Source organism: Protomyctophum bolini (assembly GCF_963924005.1).
Source record: "Protomyctophum bolini genome assembly, chromosome: 11".
In the NCBI taxonomy this organism is placed as follows: domain Eukaryota; kingdom Metazoa; phylum Chordata; class Actinopteri; order Myctophiformes; family Myctophidae; genus Protomyctophum; species Protomyctophum bolini.
The window spans coordinates 45,453,688-45,474,253 of NC_137872.1; the positions used below are offsets into that span (position 1 = coordinate 45,453,688).

General features: G+C 42.2%; 1 long non-coding RNA gene across 2 annotated transcripts; it reads right to left on the reverse strand.

Annotated features, from left to right (window-relative positions):
* Positions 1 to 112: 112 nt before the first annotated feature.
* Positions 113 to 17,541, reverse strand: LOC308323779. Of its 2 annotated transcripts, none has more exons than XR_013964842.1 (4): positions 17,431 to 17,541; positions 962 to 1,076; positions 404 to 630; positions 113 to 282 (listed from the first exon to the last, which is right to left on the reverse strand). It is a non-coding gene; the product is annotated as an uncharacterized lncRNA (long non-coding RNA). The 2 variants fall into 2 exon arrangements; XR_013964843.1 differs by lacking the exon at positions 17,431 to 17,541 and adding an exon at positions 1,322 to 1,385.
* Between the last annotated feature and the right edge of the window lie 3,025 nt (positions 17,542 to 20,566).

Sequence of the window (20,566 nt, forward strand, 5' to 3'; positions counted from 1 at the left end):
GCGCTGTGTCGGGCTTCACTGTCCCATCCTGAAAATACAAGAAAATTATCGGTTTACATTTTGGTTTCAAAACCAAACTCTTTTATATTTCTTTAATTCTAGCGTACCATTTTCCAGTTGTTCCAATGTGGATTCAGCGTTATGAAACAGATCTTGAAGGTCGGATGTCTGGGTGAGCCCACAGCTTTCTTTCAGGACTTTCTGGATGTAGAAAGTAGGCCACTTCTCCAAGAACTTTGCAGAGATGTCATCACCAAACATCAGCCTGAAATCCTGCTCTATCTGCAGATGGAATACAGACGACAACATGGTTGAAAATAACACCAGGGATGTGATCTGTTTACCGGTAGTTATTTTTCATTTCAGTTTTACTTTAATGCAAGTCAGTTAAAGAGCCACATACCATTCCTGCGATGTCAAGAAATCTTGGAAAGGTGGTGAATATTTCAGAGGACTTCACTGGATCATGAACCATTGCTTGGCGATGGGTGAATGTCTGTTTCATCTTCTCCTTGATGATTGCTTCATCAGTTGTATGCTTCATCAGTGCGATGGCCTCACGACACTGGGTTTCTGTGGTTAGCTGGTTTTCCTCACTGAAGGGGGATCTGTCACCAGCATCTGGACCACCTGTAACAATGTTGAAACCACTTATACTACTGCAATACTTTCCAGTGATATTTACTATAAGGATGCATCTAGAAGATGTTTGCCCAGGAACCAAACTAGTGAAAACAAAACATCTACAAGCTCACCGCATGTCACGCCGCGTTGTGAGCTTGTAGATCAGCTACTTTCACTACTTTATAAACACTTATCTCCTAATTTATGGAATTTCTCAGGTTTCTTTTGTTTATAAATGAAATTACTAAAATCACACCAGAGGGCCACTCTTGCTTATTTGCCACCACTGTAGCAAAAATGCATTGCGCACATTCTAACTACAATCAAAATCACTTACCCGTCAGTGGCTGAATGTTTCTGGTTCTCTTTTGTCCCTCTGATGCATCTTTTTGAAGTGTTTTAACTCTCCATGCCAGAAACCCACTCCCATCTACTGGATTGTAAAACTGCTCCTAACAAATAAAATAAGAAAGTGTTTAATTTTCTCCTTAAAACTAAACACATGGATAATTGCTAAACACATGCCCTTCATGGAGACTTGCTAAAATCAATGTCAAAAGGTCTGACATCTGCAGTGCTGAACTAGGAGAAAGCTCAGCATACAGAAATGTTAAATAATATTTAGTTGAAAACAGTCCTATTTTGTGCAATTCCAAAAGTGAGGAGTAAAGAGTTTGGACTTGTTTTATCTACTTACATAGCCCAAATTGCCCTGGGGGTCTGCCTGATAAGGGAACAATGCACACCCCTTTGCATATTCCTCAGGGCTGCCATGTCTCACCCTTTGAGCGTGACAGTCACGCAATTTAACCCTTTACCACGCACCACGCCACACATGCCATTTCACACGCATTATAAATAACAATTTTCTCCGCGGCTCTGCCGCGTAATAACGCGCGCTCATGTGTGCGTCCTCACAAACGGTAAAATAGCCGATCTGCATGAGATCTCATGCAGCATATGCAGTAGGAGGGTAAACAGTGGACCAAATCGCCATTTTTCATGGAAGACAATATAGACCCCACAAGTTACAACAAGTTAGGTGTTTGGCGTCTCTTGCGTGATATGAGGAAGTGAAGTGGAACGGTGCCAGTAGCCCGTGCGTGCACATTATAGGGACAAAGTCGTGTGTGTGTGTGTGTGTGTGTGTGCGCGTGTGCGCGTGAAGTGAAGGGGGGGGGGGGGGGGGGGGGGGGGGGGGCGCATCGCGACTTGTTTCTGTTCAGAGAGAGAGCCCACAGATGTGTTTGAACTAAGAAAATGTAAAAATAAGGCATTTTCCCACATTCCAGTTTTCTGACTTTTTATTTCACAACATATTCCCCAATTTCCACTGAGATTATGGGGTGAATGAATGTGGCCACTGGCCAGACCCATCTTCTCTTTCTGTCATAGTGACATTGTCCTCCATCAGATCATGTCCAAATCAGGTTATCCAATCTCCAGTAGCCTCTTCAGTTTTTTGAAGATTTTTTGAGTGGTGCAACCACTGACCACTCCCTTACGGAGCTATGTGTGTGGCTGGCTGGGTCTGAGCACTATGTGTGTGGCCTGCTGGCTGGCTGCGGGTCTGAGCATATAGAATAGATAGATAGATAGATATCTTTTTCATTTCTACTTTAAGCATGAGGAGGCTGTCAGTGCAGGGAGAGCAGCTGGCATGGAGGTGAAGACATCAATGTTAAGGTTAAATATCAACGTTAAAACGGGACAAATCCACATTAAAAAAGGCCAATTATTTTCGCCGCTGCTCTTCGGACGGCGTCGAACGCATTAAGACACTATAGAGTCTCACTCTTGACATTTTCTGAAATATGGCAGCCCTGTATTCCTCTTTGATACGCCTTGAAGGACTCGTCCTATAGTGCACGCACACGCACACACACACACACACACACACACACACGAGATCCACAGGGATAGACAGTCATATTTTTAAACACTGGCGCAACAGGCCCTACATTTGGTGGCCAAGTATAGTTACAGTGACAAAAATGTAAACCATGCCCCCATCCCGCGACTCAGTTGCTCAGCTGAGACAATATTTCCTCGCTCAGGTGGGTGCGGGGGCTAGAGAAACGGGCAACTGGCATGAGAGTGGCCACCATCCCCCCTTTTCTCCGCAATTGTACTTGGCTATTTCCACCCTTATCAGAATCACCATCTTCAATTCTATCATCACCAATTTCAAACAGTCATCTGCAAAGCTTAACTGAGCGAGACGAGTCTGGTCAGCTCTGTTGCTTTGCGCAGGACTCGGCTGCAAAATGATGGTGTCATCAGAGTCTCCTCCATTTTCTGCACTGGAGCTGAGAAAGGAGCTGCTGCAGCTGGCAATGGAGGGGCTTGGAGTGGGGCTCACTGGATTTAGCCATGTTGACATAACAGGTGTGATAATAATAACATGTGAGAGGGTAGCCCTGAAACATGACTCTCGTATTCATACGAGAGTCATGACGAATCTTCACCCTATTTTTGGCACTTGCTGCATTTACAAACTTTCCGTATATATAAACATTCAGATTTAAAATATAAAGTACTCACATTTTGTCTCACGGGTGTTAGCTAGTAGCAGCCCAATCGCTAGCACTGCTGCGTTCCGCGTTCTTTAATAAAAAGCATTTTTGTCCGGTCATTTCTGTGTTTTGCCCGTTTTTGCCTTGTTTTCCCTTCCACTTCCTCATTTTCCCAAGTGCTGCTTTCAACTGCGCTTTAGCGCCGCCCTACCGTTCCGGAGGTGTACATTGCACTCTGAAACCGTATAGTCTGAAACAGGTAAGTGAAACAGGTAAATTCTCTATAAAATGCGTGGATTCTTTTCCTGCCACTCCTCAAACATTTCTGGTTAAGAGATCGTCGCCACAAAGCCTAATTATACTCAATACTTTATTTTCTAAATTGTATTTAGTAGACATTATAGACTTTTGGTATGTATAGACCTATGTCTTTGGAAGATGCTTTTGCTTCCCTTCCAATCAATTTAAAGGACACCCAAAAACAAATATTAACTAGCCTAATGGAAAGTGAAAATGTTTTTGGGGTCCTCCCAACAGGTTTTGGAAAAAGCATGTGTTTTGGGTTTTTTGGAGCCTTAATGGATATGGTAAGACTTAAAAAAAAAGGATATGTTATATTATTTAATCTTAAACATAGCCTTTGGTGACTGGTTGATAGATATATAAAACAATGACTCACTGACTGTGTGTGTGTGTGTGTGTGTGTGTGTGTGTGTGTGTGTGTGTGATCATTTTCATGTCTTTTTTAAATCAAATGTTCACATTAGGTGCATCCAGGAGCACAGCACATTGTGCTCGTGATCAGTCCATTGAAAGCACTGATGAATGACCAGGTCACCAGATGGACTGACCTTGGCATCCGGTGTGCTGCAGTCACCGGTGATATGTCACAGGAGGACGTGCAAAGTAAGTAATTCTATCACAATTAATATGCACCTGTTCTGTTACATTTTTAAGGAATGCTTAACCAGTGTATCTGTGATGCATTTAAGGTGTTCTGGACTGCACAGTGGACTTAGTGTTCATGTCCCCAGAGGCAGTAGTGGAGAAGAAGTGGTGGGGTTGGGTCAAGGAGCACAAGACCAACATCTGTCTCTTGGCCCTAGATGAGGTCCACTGTATGACGAGCTGGTAAGATGAATATGTACTTTCCTTCATAGGTTTATTTAGTTCATAATCATATTCTAGCCATTGGCTTTCAGTCCAAAATAACATGGAGATCAAAGTATAGTATCGCACACACATACGTATGTACTTAACGACATGCATGTAACTATATGCATATATATTTACACAAACACGATAGATGTCCCAGAGTGAATCATGCTTAATATTAGACCGTCCTGCATTCAATAGAACGGTCAACATAAAAATGTCTAAATTTTAGAGTTAATGTGTGTTTGTATAATTTTTCAAATTGAGGGGTAGAAGCTTTCGTGAGTCTTATCTGAAGGTCCCCTGTCTGAGGGCTGAGATCACTTCACCATTGCTGTTATTGACAGCAACCGTCACAGAGGACATGGTGACGGACATACTAAAGCTCCTCCGTCTCCAGAGAACTTCAGTAAGGTTTTTTGCTCATCTTCCAGACAGGTATGACACAACATGGTGTATCATGTGCATGTTGAACTATTCTTTCGCTTATCTAGGTAGCTGATAAATATTCTTTTATACTTTATCAAAACAGGCCCAATATATTTCTGGAAGTGCAGGTGGCCAAAAACAACATCACCCAGACAGCAGACTGGATTATTCCCCATCTGCGGCAGGGTAAAACTGCTGGGAAAATGATAATCTACTGTCGGTAGGCCAGATTTTAAATGGATTTCTTTATTAATGTTTTAATTGGTAAAAAATCCTACTATACTGACTAATAACTTTTAACGTTTTATTTTTATGTTTTTAAAGCACCATCTCAGATGTTGTAACAGTGTATGGGCAACTAATGAAGCAGCTGGGGAAGGAGGCCTGGCTCGCTGAGGAACACACGGCTCATAACCGGATCGTTCAAATGTTCCACAGCCACATAGCAGAGAGCTGCCAGAAAAGGATTCTGACATCCTTCCCTAATGTCGACACAAACTTTAGGTGTGTAGTTGCCACTGTGGCGTTTGGGCTTGGCGTCTAGGTCCCTGACGTACGCCACGTACTGCACTGGGGCCCGGCTGCAGACATATTGTCCTATTGGCAGGAGGTAGGACGCTGTGCTCGAGATGGCGTACGAGGAAGAGCCATTACATACCTCTACTCTGGGTCAGTCAACAGGGCCTTCATTGACCTTAGAATGGTTGAAATTATAGAAATGGTAAAAGCTGGTGCTTGTATTAGGAAGTGTGTGTTACAGTTCCTGCACATCACTGGAATGCGCACTGACTACAACAACTTCTGTGGACACCAGGGTTGTTGCTCGTTTTGCAAGATGCAAATGACCAGTTGATTTACCTTAATTGGGTAAGTACAATGTTGATGTTGTACTTGTTGACCTGATGAAGGTCGCATAGGCCGAAACGTTGCTGTATCGTATGTATGTATGTATGTATGAAATAAAAGTTGGTCACTGCATTTGAAGACAGTGTGTGGGTGTTTGTTCCTTTTTCATTTCCAAATCCTCCAAATATTTTCATGATTTTTCTAAAAAAGCAGATCTACTCTGTGCCATACTATGAGCTTGTAGATCTGCAATTTTTCAATAGCTAAAGTTTAACAAAATGCTTAAAACACCAAAAGGGGGCCTCAACCGTCTGGTCACCTAGGCTGCCAAGCCAGCCGGACGGTGTGCAACGCAATGTTGTTTTTGGCAGCAAATTGTGATATTAGTTTGTCACATTTTAGTCACCTGTAATGTCTTAGTGTTAATCTAGTTTTACTCGACGGTTGATTGTCTACCAAAATGTATTTTGGCGGGGCTTGATTCCGTCGTAAAGACATATTTCACACTTAGCAGATCTACAAGCTCACAACGCGTCGCAGCACGACCTGTTGAGCTTATAGATCGGCTATTACATGCATGAAAACAAGTGTAAAATGACTTGTGTCTTATATTCTTGTCCATTTCCTAACATTTTAGTCTAGTTTTTATTTTGACGCAATTGTCAATATATTTAGTCTTAGTCATCATTGCTTAGTTTTAATTTAGTTTCAGTGAAAAAAAGGTAGTCGATGAACATTTTTCGTCTTAGTTTTAGTCGACGAAAACAACACTGGTGCCACGGGTTAGACTCCGGAACCTGACGGCCCTTGCTGCGTGTCACTCCCCATCTCTCCCCCTTTCATGTCTATGTACTGTTTGCTATCAATAAAGGCATAAAAAGCCCCGAAACTTTAAAGAATAAAGTCAAAGAATCCCGAATACAAGTACATTTCTAAATTGCTGTATCAATATTTTCACTTGAGTAAAAATGAGTAATTCTTCCACCAATGTATGTTGCATTGGTGTATGGTGTATTGTTATATAAATATTAATTTTGTTCAGGTGAAAAACTTACCTAACATCTACTTTTTTCAAAATATTTGTGGTTACATTGTGCATCTTATTTAACCTTACTTCTAAAGAAATAAATATTTATACATTATTCTGCAATTTTCCTTATGTAACATTTGAGTCAACACAGTTTTATTTTGTAGTTTTGGTTTAATTTATTATAGGACTGGTTTCAGACCACAAAACACATCCCAGTCATCTAGGTTCTCAGACAGCATCCTCATCTTCCTCGCCATCTTCATTGGACTTTTGATCCGTCTCACATATTTCCATTGACAAAACATAAATTGTAGACGTGGCAGACGGCCAGATTTATCTTCTTCCTTTGGGCATTGAAAATCATTGCAAGTGACAACCGACAGGGGCGCTGAGGTGCAGTTGAAACCGAAAGGCGGAAGTTGAAGGCAAAACCGGGAAAAACACAGAAATGACCGGACAAAAATGCTTTTTATTAAAGAACGCGGAATGCAGCAGTGCTAGCGATTGGGCTGCTACTAGCTAACACCCGTGAGACAAAATGTGAGTACTTTATATTTGAAATCTGAATGTTTATATATACGGAAAGTTTGTAAATGCAGCAAGTGCCAAAAATAGGGTGAAGATTCGTCATGACTGTCATGATAATCATCATGGCAGTCATGTTTCAGGGCTAGTGAGGGGATCGTTTGTGACAAGTGTAATGTGAAAAGACACGTTGGATTAGGATGGATCCACACACCAATATAGTTCTTCCTCCGATGCTTACTAAAGTAGACTCCAAATTAATTAGTAAATAACTCACCTTCAGGATATGGGCCTAAACGCACCTCAAGCACACCCAGGTCTGGTTTCTTTACAAGAAACGCAAACGCCTCCTCATCAACTTCCGTGTTCAAGTCATCATAGACTTTTAAATCCAAAATAGGAATTTCAAATTTCCTGGAAAATGTGAAGACATAAGATTGATCAGAATCAGACTTTGTCATTGTGCTGAGAGTGCACGGGCCGCAGCAACTTGGGTCGCACTGCCACATAAATCTGTTGTGCAATTTATTTGATTTTTATTAAAGGTTACGCATCTGTGTCACTTTAGATTTGAACCACTTTAAGCATTAAAAATATAGCTTCTCAAAATTAGCATATATATATATATATAAGATCATAGCGCACCACTGAGTGCTGTGAGCTTGTAGACCTGCCATTTTAGAAAAATCATTAACATTTGTGCAAAATTGTTAATATATATATATCTTTTTTAAAGCAACATTTGTAACTTAAATCTTTCTCAAGGTCTCTGGAACATATTTATAGATGGGGTCTGCAGTCAAAATACATATAATTCTATGGGTAAAAAGAAAAGCACCATTAATATAGAAACATATGACTCCCAGGGGCCATATGCTGTTGCATATAGGGCATGCCATAGCCATTGTGAAATTTGTTTCACTCACCAGACTCCAAAAATGATTTGAAGGTCAGTTGCCCTTCGTAGCAAATTAACTTCTGTCTGTCTCTACACTTGACCCTTACAGCCTGCATCCTTTAAGAAAAATAAATAATAAGAGTTACTATGACATATAGGGCAGTGGTCTTCAACCCATTTCATATCAAGGCCCATTATTCTTTCAGCTTTTGAGCCCTGGACCACCATTTCATGAGATTTAGCCTCTCAGACCCAACCCATTGATCAAAAATAATTCTACATTCTCTAATTATGATGTATAATTGTAATTGAAGTAATGCATATGTTTAACAATAATTGAATTATTGAGTGTAAAATTAAACCTCATGAGTTAAAGAAATATCTATATGGGTCAAGAGTTAAATATCTATAAGGGTCCATTTGGTTATCAACTCTCCATCATTTAGCTGGGGACAACCTGGAACCCCCTCAAGGACGACTGGTGGTCCCCGGACCACAGGTTGAAAACCACCGAGAGCGCAACAATGCATTCATCGAGTAGTGTTACAAATAGAAACCATTACAAAACCCCCATGTACATGTCGGCTCGATACCACTTGTGTGCATGTGCATCTAGCTAAATCCTGTTTGAAAGCTTATAAAGTATCTTTCAACTCACATACGTTATGTTGTTGATGACACCGTGACAGCACACGTCTTTTACGAAAACCCCACACCCCATCTCTGAGCTGCTATGGAAAGAACGTGTGTGGAACCAGTTTCATTTGAGTTCGCCTCGACTCGTACACCAAACAACCAAACTGTTGTTGTGCTAGAAGCCTAGCATAATATTGTGCTACTGGTGGGTGTGCGACCGAAAGGTCTGGGCGGAAACAAGTGAACCACTTTGGTTCCACAGTAGAGTCGATCCACAAACACAATAAAAGAGACATTTCAAATAATTATAAAGTGCTTTAGCCCTGAGCCAGGATGTCACAGTACTGTAAGGTCCCACACAAATATCCCTATCGTCCGTATTGTGCAATAAAAATCATTTGAATCCAATCGTTGGCCATTTCCTCATAGAGTTGCATTGTATCAGGGTGCAGTATAACCTGACGCTGCCAGATGGGGGCGGTATTGGGCATGTTCCCCAACACAGCTTCCATCTGGGATTTCTCAGGGAGTTCAGCTAACACCAATCCGTTCCGTACCGAACCAATCAGCGTGAGCTAAGGGCGGGATATGTGCGAAACCGGATGTGAAGCTATATAGACACGTCAATATGATTGGTTGTGTTTGCACGCCCACACGGTGATAGACCGTGATAGACCGTGATCCAATCATCTACCAAGTATCTTGAAAAAAAGGAACAGCCCCGTCATCGAATTTGCTTCCGCGATCCCAGATCCCAATAAGCTGTGAAACAAATTTGTGTAGCAAGCTTCTTGGATCTGGCAGCGTCAGGTTAGGTGCAGTACACATCTGAACCGATAAGTTGAAGTAGTTGAAATCATAGGGGAAAACCCGGAGGAAAATGACCACCGATCGGATTAAAATGCTTTTTATTAGACAATACGGAATATACGGGTCATTCTGTAGGCCCAAACATAATTGTAACATCCATGGGGTAAAAACGAAGCACTTTATATTTGAAATCTGAGCGTGTATGTACAGTAGATGTACGGCCGGAGAAATATGGAGAACAATCATTAACAAATTCACTCTGTTTAGAGTGAAACACACGTGTGTCTCGCCACTATCTCAGCAAAGTCTGCTGCCTACTGTAACATAATTGTTCCGTCTCCTGTACTATGTCTACTTGTCTTGTTGCATATTGTATCGATGTCAGTTTGTTTGGATAGTTTTATGACCAAGCAAGCTTCTTGTTAAAGGGCCACTTCACCCCTGACACAACCTGATCTTATTTTAATGATGTTTAGGGCACTAGAAACACTTTTTCTGGGTTTTTCTGTGCGCAATCTCTGTTTTCAGATATCCTGGTAAATTCTGCATGTTATGTACGTCACAAACATGATGGCCCCTCCCCTCCGGACTACAACAGTCTAACCTCGCGTCACCGTAGAGTATGCGCGTCACCTACACACGGCAACACCTACACCTGAAGACAGCCCCCCGAGGGGTGTCCGTTCCACCTACAACCTTATTTGACCCACCCACCACGCACCGCTGCATTCCTCAGATAGTTTGTGTAGGCTACTATCATGGCATCTGCAGGGACACCGGAGAGTGATACTGAGCAGCACTCAATGGACGAAGAGGACTATTTCCAAGTTATTGTTGAGGCAGAAGGGCAGCAGGGCTATTTATTTGAACCCGAGTACACAGATGAGCAACTCCGGTACAGAGACGAAGAGGAGGCAGCAGCGGCTGCCGCTGATGCAGCCAGGCAGGCAGCAGTAGTTGCTGGGGCGGACGTGGAGGAGCAGCGCATCGGCAATGATTCCTGGTGCATGTGTACAAACTGCATGCCCATGGAGACTGAACGAGACTCGCTCTGTTGCCACGAGTTTCCCCGTGCACAATTCATACTGGATGAACTGCTGGACGAGCGAGATGCCAGGGGGGGTGCACAACCAGAGCTGCCGATATGTGTAACTCTCCACTACAGCTTTGGATATCACGTAGACAGACATGCCCTGGAAACTTATTTCAGGATCCCCAAAAAAAACTGGGAGGAGCAGCCAGAACCAGCGGGTGTGGGTGGACAATTATTGTCTCACGAGTAAGTATTGCTAGAATGTGTCAACTTCTACGTTATGTTGTAATGTTATGAGCTACTTTCTGTCAAGAATTTCTGTGCAGGCGATACTTTTTCTAAGTGTTGGATTTTGGAAGCACTTGTCAAAGTATACCTGAACGGCCCCGTACCACCTGTTTCGAATTTTCACATAATGGAGGCGGCAGCAGCACGGCCCGTAAATAAAAACGAGTGCTTCCAAACCACAACACTCAGAAAAAACACAGCATGGAATTTTCTTGTCAGAAAGTATCATAACATGTCGTGGATTGTTATGAAACAAAAGCTTTGCAGATTGAAAGTGGATAATTCAAGCTTGGCCTACAGTACAGCTGCAATGTTGATGAGTTTAACGTAGTTTAATACAAGCAGATGCAAATGCAGTATAAATACTGTAAGCAATGCGTTTCTGGACGTTTTTCTTTGAGCTGTCTGAATATTAGTGGAATATTCTGGTATAGGCTATGTGACATCGATCTAATCACGTCTACTCTGTTGTCAATTCTTTCAGTCAATATCGCTTGGTAGCCTACAGACACTTTTTGGAGTGGATTCTTCAAGGCGAAAAACTTGGTGCTGGCACACGTATTGTTTTACCGGCCTGTGTCATAAAAGCCATCCGGTCCAAATTTCCATCTCCAACGGGACAGTACCGTGGATTCCAGGAAGTCCGTGCCGCTTTTGGACAACTCTAACAGACTACTGCAGTTGAAATGTTTATTTTTTTGTAAATAAAACCTTGAGCTTCACATTTGGTTTTCAATTATTAATTGAAGATATGCCTATAATAAGCACTGTACATTTCATGACTTGAACAGTAAGTCAGCTGTGTCACTGTAATGCGAAAGGTCTCATTAGAAATGGTCTGATATAGTCTCATTTGGCACAGGATTCCTTTATCATGGCATGCCTGATACAAAACAGTGTTTATCAGAGATAACAGTGAAATATGTATATGATGAGTAAAAAAAACTATTACAAAGCATACAAGTCTAGTTTGCGTTCAATATAAATACCATTATCAACTTCACAGGATGACAAATAACATTGGTTGCACCTTACAGCTTGGTATACTATACTGTATATGTAAACAATGGAAGGGGACTCAGTGAAACATGAGAATTTTCTTTTGCCGTTTTTATTTCCACATCGACACACAGTACAAGGATGTTGCCTAAAGCTAGTATGCAAAATTCATTACCAACCATCCACTCAAATTATAAACAATGAGATACAGGTAAACAATTTGCATTGCTGCTGGATTCTATATTTTAATTGTCACACCTTGAAATACATATTAGCATTCTATGATTTTGGTTCCTCAAATTGTAGCAGCAATAATAAACTGTACAATGCCTGGCTGCAGAATAAGCATGAATGAACACAATGTTCTGCCGCAACAGTGTATGGGTATCAAACAACCACTTTGTACTCCAACTATACATACATATCTGGTCAACTTCCATGGCTACTGCTAAGGACTGTTATTGTCACACCACAAGTTTACAGGATTGAAACAATGTGTGAAATGATTAGCAGTTACAAAATATAATAGAAGTGATAATGCACGTTTGATGTGCCATGTAGCCAGAGTGACATAGCAGCAAGACTCAGCACTCAGCCTGATGATGGAAAGTGTTCTGCCTTTTCAGCACATGCGTTTTGTGGACCACAGTGGAGGTCTTCGGTGATGTGTACTTGAACAAAGCTGCCATTTTCAGTTTCTTGCTAATGAGAAAATAGCCATAGAAAGAAGACAAGGAAAATGGTCAGATACATGAAATGTTCCCAATATGAGCAGATCAAATGTATATACAGCACAACAAGAACTTGAAATTGTGTCAGTGAATTCACCATATTCCTGTAGGCAGTCTTGCCATCACTGATGAGGGCCATCAACGTTGAGTCATCTGCATGGTCCCACCCTGAACGGGATCTGCATCAGAATGTAGCTATAACAATATTTGGCAACATCAAGGAGAATACTATTACCCGTTAGAACCGACTTGTATGCCTGGCCAGTAATTCCTGCATTGTAGGAGCAGGTGAAGGGCCAATGTTGGGTGGTAGAATAGGTTGAGGCTGTGCAAGGGAGGATGTCGGGGCTTTGTAGCGTATTTGTGGATTCTGGCGACGCTCAAATACCATCTCCATGAGCCTGCGCCTAAAGTTGGTGGTGTGAGGCTCATAAATTATTTTCACCACCCATTTCCCTGAGCGCCTGCAGACAGCCCTTTTGTAACGCAGTGCACCTGAAATGAAGGAGAGAAAAGTTTCGAGAAGGACTCGCCATTGAAATTATGCTGCAAGTGGAACAAATAAACTTTAGACATAACTGCTCTAAAAACACACCTGTTTTAGTAGTGGCTTGCCTCCTCTTCACAATGTTTTCATTGTGCTCCATAATGGCTAGATGAGCCCTCTCCTTCATCCCAATATATGAGAATGAGTGACGCTTGGGGAGATATTTCAGCAGGGCGCTGTGGAACACCTCCAGCTCACCTGTGCCAGAGTTTATAAAAGCATAAACAAAATCAATTGTATGTATCATTTGAAAAGGTGTCAACTCGACAATGATTTCTCATCGTGCTAAATCCTTACTATAAAAATGCAATTCATTATTATTACCAGTATGCTTGAAGAGCCCCATTTGGGCAAGGTCCTTGAGAAGTCTATTGTCCTGTACAAGTGAGGACAGTGTCCTGAAGGATGCAGAGTCCCTCTTCATCCACATCTTCTTCCTCTGGTTTTCTGCACTTATTTGAAGATGACTGCACCGGTGTGTATTGCCATCCTCTGCCCACGTGTGCTCATCACACACGTGGTGCAGGATGGACAGCCAGCGCTGCTGCAGTAGCTACAGTAGTGTGAAATTGTGAATATCAATGGAAATAAATTACAACTCTCTGAGAACAATCCAGAATATTACAGATGCAGATCCCTCACCTCTGTGTCACCCTCACATGTTCCACATGAGAACCACATGTGGTTATAAATGGACCTTTGTAGAACATCGATCAAGAAAAAGTGATTAGACAACCTGAACAAATGACGTTTGAAATATGTGCCTTCTTTGCCAAAACACTCACATTGTCCACCCGTGCAATATCTCCATGCCTTTCTTCCTGCTTCTGGTTTTCAATTTTTTCAGGAAACCTGTAAACACACACAGATGCCTTTTATTGCACGCCGATTATAACATGAATACTTGAATAGTATATACTGTAAACAGCTTTGAACCTGATGCATACTGATGCAACACTGCCAGTGTTCTACAAGTACAACTCCATAAATAAAAACCAACCTTTAGCAGTGTGCCATATGTCAAACTCATGTTTGATCTCCGGGTATTCAATCCTCATAATCTTTCTGATTGAGGGAGAGCGGTCTGTGGCTATCACCTCCACATCAAGCCCCATACCAAGCAGCGCTGCAAGTATGGAAACCTTATTTATGAAGTGCCTTACAAAACATAGTTATAAGGTGCTGTACAATTATGAAAATGAAACTATAGAGTTCAAAGTAAACAAGGCAACATAACAGCAATAAAGCATAATGAGGACCTGTCAGTCCACGCTTGAAACCCCCTGGTTCCATCATAACGGAGCTGGATGCTTCGGTGACCTGGAAGGAGGAGCAAGAAACAAAACGCAGCAGTCTAAAGTTATTTCAATAACCACATGATACTACACTAAATGTTACAAACAGACCATCCTGCTGTGAACAACATTTAAAAACATCAGAATTACCTGTAATATTTCAGTGTGAATGATCTCCTTTGTGTCGTCCAGCATAAATGAATAATGGCAGAATTTGGCACTGAATCCAGGAGAGTCACATCGAGCATCACCCAAGAGTTGGGGCCGTTCTTTGGGCCACTCGTCATTGTCTGGTGACTGCTTTAGGAAGACCTTTGCCAGGAGTTCATGCCTCTGTTCCTGGTAAAGTTCCTCGATGACTGGGTATAGATATGCCTTTTGGAGTTCATGGAATGTAGTGCTACCAAACATATGTAGTTTCATGGCCTTAGACCACGCTGAAAAATCTGTGAAGGTGCCCCCCGTGAACACCACAGATGCAGCAGCTTGCAGATGGACCTCTGGCATTCCCCTGACATCTGGCGATGACCTCCATGTATCTTTATGCCCGTCAGTGCAATTCCACTTTATATTCAACTGTGCCCCAACATAGTACTTTTTGATATAAATGATTGCTTTCCCACATGTTTGGCAGAACTTGAACAGGGACATAATTCTCTCCTCATCCACAAGGACCTTGCCATTGGATCCCACATCCTCCTCCTCCTCCTCCTCCTCCTCCTCTGATGATGTTGTCGTCTCGGGCTGGAAGCTCTCATCCCCCGGATCATCTGCCTCCACACTGGTCTGAGAAGAAGTCTCAGACCAGAAGAGGTCACTGGCAAGATGTCCTGTGGTCTGAATGAAAAACAGAACTTGATACTGTAGCAATCTCTTTCATATGGAACTTATGATTGTATTCAAATGAGAAAATTCCAGATGTCCACTTCAACATTTAATTTAAAAACAACTTTTAATTGCATATTTTCTATGCGGCAAGAAATGGATGACACCAGAGTAAAGTGTTTTTTCAAACAGCTACGCTAACTTACAGATTGACTTGGTCCTGGCACTGCCACTGGAACAATATTCAGCAACGACTGTTCCTCTGCCTGGATGAGTAGAAAGCAAGAAAAAAAAGTGTGAGGAACGGTTTAGCGACCCAATTCAAACTGTTTCAGACATCCTGTTGTCCAAGACATATACTTTATATATTTTGGTATTATATAAGTTTGACTTGTATTTCCTTTTCCTGACACACTGATCACGATCATGTTGCTTCTGCTATGAAGAGCATACACTAGTCTGCACATAGAGACATACTGCAAATACAATCATTTTAGTGTTGTGGAACATCTTGCAGTCAGACATGTTCCCATGGATATCAAGTGGTACAAAGGTTTACATTTGTTTTTTGACAACGTGTATGTATTGAATTGGACGGGGGATTGTAGCTCGAGCTATGGACCAGAGCTAGGGGTTTAGGTATACATTTTGAGGGGCGCTATAGCCCCTCCTATACACACACAGGTATAATTTGTGTTAGTTAGTTAGTTAGTTTGTTTTTAGTTCAATGTTTGTTTTAAAAACACGTTTGTTTTAAAAACAATTCATTACGCCAATGAATTGCATGTGGCCATGGGCACCTTTGGTGCGCGACACAGAAATAAATAATATCTACACCATGAGGCAACGTCTCTACACATGCAATAATAACGAAAGCCGTTTATACCCATTATACGTTTTCTCAATGAGACATGGATCACACGACGGCTGTGACCAAAACAAAATATAACGCTGAAACTTTACTTCACATCTGACGCGCCGCTCGTACATGTTCCAGGCCAGGGCTACACTGAAATAATGTTGACTCGTGACTGACGCTGACGAGCGTCATGTAAAGCATGGCTAAACAAAACAATACTATCACTATCGGACAGATTCGTACCTGTACCCGACTCCTTTTCGCTGGCGGTGGTCCCACTGACTCGGGTTCTTCAACTTCTTCCTCCAAGTGGATGGATGGAACCGCGGTGAGCAATAACACTGCGCGAGGCGCTCTACCTCCCATGAGGCTGTGCTTCACATCGGAGCGGTTTATCTCCTCCGGTTTGAAGTGCAGACTGCACACTGTCTCGCGCCGTAGCTGCTCAAGCGGTGTGCTGTCGTTGAACCTCGGGTTCTTGATGGCCCTGACCCACATCTTGCAACGTTCTGTATCATTGACTGGAAAGGAGAAGGCGCTAACCATACCAGGATGATTCCTCCTCTTCCAAGCCGTGCACTGGGGCACTGCGCAATTACACACAGGCATGCTTACACAATAACGTCGCAAAATCACAAATACTCTCAAGAAACAAGTCTGATAATATACCTCAAGACTGCTCTGAACTCCTACTCTACAAAGTGAATATGGCACTCATGGGTTTTTATACAAACACCTGGGCATAGATTTGATGTGGAACACCTGGCCATGTTCATGCCCAGCTGTGTCGCCTAGGTGATATAATTATATGCAATCTGGGTGGATCATGGGGCGGTTCCATAGTGGATCAGGGTGGATGCGTTCTGAGGACCGCGCCCCATCGGGGAGGTTGAGAGCGCAAAGCATTCTGGTAGTTGAAGTAATAGGCAGTGATACACTATGATCAGTCAGACCGACAGACTATTTTTGTTCTCCAGTTATGGAACACTAATTTCAAACGTTTCTACTTTTTCCCACTATAAATATAGGTATAATTAAAATAAGATCAGGTTGTGTCAGGGGTGAAGTGGCCCTTTAATGTGAATCCCTCCCTCGCCTGGTCAGCAGTGGTTACATTACATTACCTGGTACAACATTAATGAATAAACATGATAGCAATACTGTTCATAATGTAATACTCGTGTTGCACCGATGTACATTGCGTTAATACGTTATGCTATTAATTAAAAGGTTGTTTAATCAATAGTGTGCCTGCTAACGTAGCGTTAGCCAACATGCTAACATCCAAGTAGTTGTGGCCACTGGCCAGCTGGCCTGGAAGCTGTAATGTTCCAAATCAGTTACAAACATTGCCATTTACTAAGTTAACCAATAATAATCTTACCTGGTATTTTATCCATCAAAGTGAAGAAAAGGTTTAAAATAAAATGTCCATTATAGTAGTGCGGTGCCGATGAGGAGAAGTGTACCCGTGTACTGCTTTAGCTGCCTTAGTGCCTTCGGAGAAAATGGCGCCTTCAGATTCAAAAAATCTAGGCATAGTAGGCGTGGCCTTGCTGTAATACTGCAATAGAAATTATTCTGGAATTTTGCTCTCACTCTATTGGTCATTGGAGATAAATAAACCTCCAAAAGAGTACATTTGACTTTTTTGAGTAAAATAATAACTCTATAAAAACTTCTCTGGGAAAATAACTCCCACGTTTTTACTGTGTAAAATGTATTATTATTATTCCCTGCAAGCGCGCCCCTGCGGGGCCCATGCAGGCTATGTGTGGGCAGTGAGGGCTATGCCAAGCCCGCACCAAACCTGCACAGGCCCATAGCGGGTTTGCCCAAGTGAGGCCCACAGCTGTGGTCTCACCGCAGGCTTGCTGTGGGCAGCCCACACTTGCGGGCTGGGCTGGGCCAAGCCCATAGTGGGCCAGTGTGGGTCTGTCCGTTCAGGGCCAAGAGCAGATTTGTACCTTTGGCCCCCGTGCGTTTTTGTGTGGGCAGCCCATAAAAAATAATTTATATATTATAATAATTTTGCCGCTCTTTTCCCCTGTACGTATAGTTATATGTACACACAGTCACACACACACACACACACGCACACGCACACGCACACACACACACACAATATTAATGTATATGTATGTATTAGGGGTGCAACGGTTCAGTTAGACCACGGTTCGGTTCGAACCTCGGTATGGGGGCCACGGTTTCGGTTCGGTTTCGGTACAGTAAAAAAAAATACCCCCTTGTGAAGTGATCCCCAGGAACGCGCCCTACTGTACCCTCTACTGTACTGTACTGTACTAGTGTCACTGTACTGGCACACACGAAATCATCATATATACAGTTAATAATGTGCGTGTGTGTTAGGTTGTGCACAGGTGGTGAAAAACAACCACGCTGTTTTCATGCTCATACCCAGCCAGCCAGCCAGGCAGTGGCTTGCACCACTCAAAAAAGTTTATTTATAGCATTTTCTTTTCTTCTCTTTTTTTAGCATATATTATTTTATTAGGCATTTCTGCCTTTTCATTATTTTAAAGGGGGAAAAAAACCTTATATTGCTATTTTAATGTGCCTCATCATTATTTTTAAGGGGAAATAAATGCACCTATGCGCTCACACGGGGCATTAAGCACATGCAGGAAAGAGGAGAGGAGAGTGTCTCCTGGGAGGGGAGTCATTCACAGTGAATGCGTCGTGTCTCAGAAAAATAGCCTACAAAAGTTTACAATAAGTCTACATGAGGATTTAAGGATATTATGCTTATATTATTAGAAGAAGGGCTTCTATCTACAGTCATGGATTGGACATGGGAGTATTTTGTTGGTACTTTTCTGACGGAATGAATGTCCTGCTGCGGGTTGTTTTTGCTCTCACTCTCCCTCTTAATTAGCACTCAAACAGCGAGTGCAGATGCAGAATCAGATCTGAACAAACTTACAACGACCGTGCTTAGAAGCCTGTTGGCGCGAGGTTACTCCGCTGTGTGTGTCTCTGTGTATGACGATCAATAATTATTCCAAGAACGACGTTTAAAGACGAGTGCTGGATTCTCCTCATCATGCCGTCTCTCTCTCTGTGTGTGTGTGTGTGTGTGTGTGTGTAGGGGGTGGGCCGACAGAGTGCTACACTTCTGTGACCGAAAGAGTGCTAGACTTCTTAGTAGGACGGTGTGTGACCGATAGAGTGCTAGACTTCTAAGTAGGCCAGTGTGTGACCGAGAAATACATTCTTCGCAGCTGTAATAAATTAATTAATGCAAACCGAAATAGCGCGGTTCATTAGAGCGCATTGAACCGTGTATGTGGAACCGAACGGTTCGGTTTTCGGTTGAAAACCGTTGCACCCCTAGTATGTATGTATATATTTGTGTGTATAGTTACTTTCCACCACTGCACCAAACCACATTTTTTAGCACTGCTTTAAATTAACTTTGAAAATAAAAAATACAAGGCATTATTTTTCTAGCATAGAACAACTCATGCGAAAGAAATCTGTCCAGTTGTGCGCCTAAGCTTGGAACTATTTTTTCTTTTTTATCATATCACTCCGCGTTCTACAACGTCTCACTGTAGAGCCTCGAGGCTCAGTATCACTCCGCCTGTCTGGGATGGATGTCCCACCTCTCTCCTCATGGTTAGATATCATTTGTCGCTGAACTGTCAATCTGGCGAAAAGTATTAATCTCATTGGTCGACAGACGACAGTAGGAAAGAAGCCCTTTTACTTTGTAGTTTGTTGCGCTACGTCATGGGACGGCGGGAGGAAAGAAAACACAATAACATCGTATCTGTCTAAGTTCTATCTGGTGAGTTTTTTATGAATAATAATTACGTTTAACAGCAAACATTTGTTACAGTTTAAGTGTGATGTTGTGTTGAGGTTGTATTTGAGTACATTTAGCAAATTCAGATATAATTTCCGTCGAGTAGACCTAAGTTTAGTGTAGCAACATCAGCTGAGTTGTGGCTATAGTATAGTTAGCTACTAGCAGCTAACTTTGACAGCTAGCTGTTGACTTCAGCTTAGCCCAATAAACCAGACTTAAACATGATAAGTTGCTCATTTCAAAGGTACACGTTGGTCAATAACACTGTTGCATTGGTGAATTGCACGTTTTAGCTGATCTACAAGCTCACAATGTGGCGCAAAGCGACGCTGTGTGAGCTTGACGATCAGCTATTTTCACTGGTTTGGGTCTCAGGGATTTTTTGGCGCTGCACTGCGGCGAAATGGACATAAGGGCTACGCTTGCATGCCGGCCCTTTGTCTAAGACAAATGTCTTCCCCGGGAGACAAATAATAAAGAACCTTGAACCTTGAGGGATTTCACCGGTGGTACGTGTACCACAGGTTGAGAACCATTGTTAAAGAGTATTAGAAAACAGGCAGTAGGGTTAAAAAAAATACACTTATGCGTTATGCATAAAGAGTTGCGATACAATCTTTGAAATAGCTAGCAAATAGAAATAGCATAGCAAGTTGCTGTTGGTTAAAAACCTTGTATGTCTATACCA